Source organism: Rhinopithecus bieti, unplaced genomic scaffold (genome assembly GCF_001698545.2).
Source record: "Rhinopithecus bieti isolate Rb0 unplaced genomic scaffold, ASM169854v2 scaffold_35975, whole genome shotgun sequence".
NCBI lineage: Eukaryota > Metazoa > Chordata > Mammalia > Primates > Cercopithecidae > Rhinopithecus > Rhinopithecus bieti.
Genome location: NW_016815255.1, coordinates 101,167 through 104,908, shown reverse-complemented (window position 1 = coordinate 104,908; position 3,742 = coordinate 101,167).

The window sequence follows — 3,742 nt, the reverse complement described above, 5'->3', positions numbered from 1 at the left end:
AATAGGTACAATTATTAAACATCAATTTTTAAAATTCATATAAAATAGGCATCCAAATTGCAAAGCAAGAATTGAAACTGTTTCTACTTGCCAAAATAAAACCAAACAAAATCATTGGAGATCATGATGATATACATTTGATTTTAAAAAGGAGGGGCTTACAGAAAAGATTTCCAAAATATAAAAAATAAAGAATTTCCTTTAAATAGCAAGATTCCTAGTACATTTTAAGCAATGTATTATATTTTCATAAATACAGCCCTTTATGAAATATATCCTAAAATACCCAAAAGTGAGGGTAATGAAAGAAAACTTAGACTATTTTATGAGTTTCAGTCATGACTCCTTTTCCTTTACCCCATAAGTGCTGGTAAGCTCTCCCACACGTTCCTGGAGTGCAAAGCTGGGTCTGGCACATTTTTATTCCATATGCTTCTAAAAAATCAGCAAGGATGAAGCTTTATCATCTCCTGCATAAATTAGGGGTGTGATTTGCCAATATGACTGGGCGATAGTCCAGCTGTCTTGAAAAATTAAGAAAAGGAAGAGAATAATGTATTTTTTTAATCTCTCTCAACCTGGAAAAGGAAGACACAAGTTGAAGCTAAATGGAATATGTCAAGCCCAAAGCACTGCAGTATCTGTGGCTTTGTGGGAGGAGGAAAAGTGGAGCCCTTTGGCAGAATTCTGGCAAATTCTGAGATTCATAACAATGAAATAGTCTATGACTTGTCATGGATATTGCCAAATTTTAAACACAACTTACTTACTTATTGGGTATAGTATGGTGTAGAAGGTGAAAGGAGGAGCCTAAAAGACACAGTATCAACCTTTCCTTGGCTTTTGTATCGCCAAACACCATGCCCAGGTAGACGCAAATAAGACTTAGGTAATCTCTCAATGATAGGCTGAATAAAGAAAATGTGGCACATATATACCATGGAATATTATGTAGCCATAAAAAAGGATGAGCTCATGTCCTTTGCAGGGGCATGGATGAAGCTGGAAACTATCATTCTCAACAAACTAACACAGGAACAGAAAACCAAACACCACATGTTCTCACTTATAAGTGGGAGTTGAACAACGAGAACACATGGACACACAGAGGGGAACATCACACACCAGAGCTTGTCGGGGGCGTGGGGGGCTAGGAGAGGGATAGCATTAGGAGAAATACCTAATGTAGATGATGGGTTGATGGGTGCAGCAAACCACCATGCCACGTGTATACCTATGTTAACAAACCTGCACGTTCTGCACATGTATCCCAGAACTTAAAGTATAATAATAAAAAAAAAAAGACAGGTAAACTCTCAAATTTGAAAGTTCTCATTATGAAATAAGAGCTGGATACCAAGCAGGGAAGAACTCTGGACCAGAAGAATCCAAAGTTACAGGGACAGAAGCAAAAATGTCACTACTGGGTTGTTAAGTATAATAATGACAGAAGTTATTTCCATTTTCAGCCCTTCATTCATTGACCTGGGAATCCTAGCTTTTAGAAAAAGGGCACTATGCATTGGTCACTGATTCAGAGCATATGCTGTATCCTGGAGGTCATTATCCCAGCCTTCAAAGCATTGTCACCCAGCCAGTGCCATAACTGAATATTCCAAAAACCACTTAACCCATCAGGTCAGCTGCTTCGGGTTGATGGTGTATTAGTCAGTTTTCATGCTTCTAATAAAGACATACTCAAGATTGAATAATTTATAAACAAAAAAAGCTTTAATGGACTCACAGCTCCTCATGGCTGGGGAGGACTCACCATCATGGCAGAAGACAAAGGAGGAGAAAGGCACATCTTACATGGTGGCAGACAAGAGAGCTTGTGCAGTGGAACTCCCACTTATAAAACCATCAGATCGTGTAAGACTACCATGAGAACAGTGTAACCACCCCCATGATTCAATGATCTCCACCCGAGTCCCTCCCATGACACATGAGATTATGGGAGCTACAATTCAAGATGAGATTTGGGTGGGGACACAGCAAAATCATATTAGATGGGGACATGATAACATCAATAAATTTTATTAGCATGTACCAATGCCACATTTTATTTTCTGTAAACTTAATTTCCATGTCAAAAACAATGCTATGTGAACTATGACAGTGAATAAGGCATCTGAAAGTTCAAGGATGATGGTTTTAGAAGAAGCATTTTGGGATGAGGAAACAAAATCATAGCCAGAATATCTATTCCAGAAAAAAAAAAAAAAAAAAAAGCACTGCCTCTTCCACTGTAGAAGCTATTCAATATAATTAATCTGCCAATAGGTCACTGGCTGGTACCCCTGGAGAATAATGCCATACTAAAACCAAGTGTTGGCCTCTACTGTTGGCATGTGGGACACTCAGAAATAGCTCTAACCAAATTGTCCACGGTAAGTAAAAGCCCAGTTTGCTGAACCAATGAACATTTCATTTATGTGCCTGTTGGGCACAAACAAGGTGACCGGTGACTGACATCCACAGAATAAGTTATCTTGACCATCCAGTTACTAAGCTCCCCTCTGTTAAGAATGATTTTTGTTGAGTACTTACATAAGACGCAGATATCTTCACACTGTACACTTGGAGATGTTTTTCCATATACGACTTCTGCAGATCTCCTTGACACCAAATCATGTTCCCTATAAACCAAATCATTTGTTATTTCAGATAGTGTCAGTATACCAGGCAGAAGCATCTGAAAATTCAAAATAATTTTTCCCTCAGTAGGTCAGCCAGTAAGTGTGGGTTGAAAGATAAGAGAATATATAAGAGGAGCAGACACCCTGAGAATCTGTGTCATTGCAAATCCAACTTGTTTGTGCCTTCAGGATGTGCTCAAGCTTGATCTTGTATATACCACTTCCATTTAGTGGTGAAATGAAGCTCTATGTACCCCAATGTAGGGCTTAATGGGTCAGAAAAAAACCCAATTTATGATGGGCAAGTCAGATTAAATGATAATTTGATCACCCATAATGATAGTTCAGGCTCTTGTGGGATCAAATAGCAAGCCAGAAGTATCTCAAAAAGAGACTTGTTAACTGAAGGAGATGTCATGGTATCCCTCAAAATCCTAAGTGTTTTCACTGTAGTTTACCCATAAAGTCCTGACAAAGATTCTGTAAAACACCTGTCTGTCACAGACATTTCAAATATCATTAGACCTGCTGTGTGATATGTCTCAGCCTGAATCTTCTTCATCTGGGTCCCACTAAAAATTGCAGCCTTTCAAGGTACTCAATAAATAAGATACATGTGATCTTTATAATCCAAAAGGTCCTATGGAACACTGAGTCTCTTTCTATACGGTAGGAGGAGCCAGATACAAAAATTTATCTTTGACATTGGAAGGACATATCTTGACATGCCCCAGATTATCGTAACCTTAAACAATTGTCCTGAGGTACAGGTGTTTTAATATTTTGGAATTTGTTTACTCCCTTCTGGTATACACGTGTACTATCAAGATGTCTAGGGTAGTTTCCACTTTCTTCTCACGGGGTACAGTCATTATACATCATCTACATAGTGGAACAATTGAATATTCTGTGAAATGAAGAGATAATCAAGGATCCTTGATTAGATTATGACAGAGAGCAGGAAAGTTGCTACATCCCCGAAGTAGAATAGGGAAAATGTCTTGCTAGCCATGCCACATGAAAGCTAACTGTGTTTGGTGGCTCTAGCAATAGGCAAGGAAACAAACAAACAGACAAACAAAAAACCATTCACCAAATCAGTA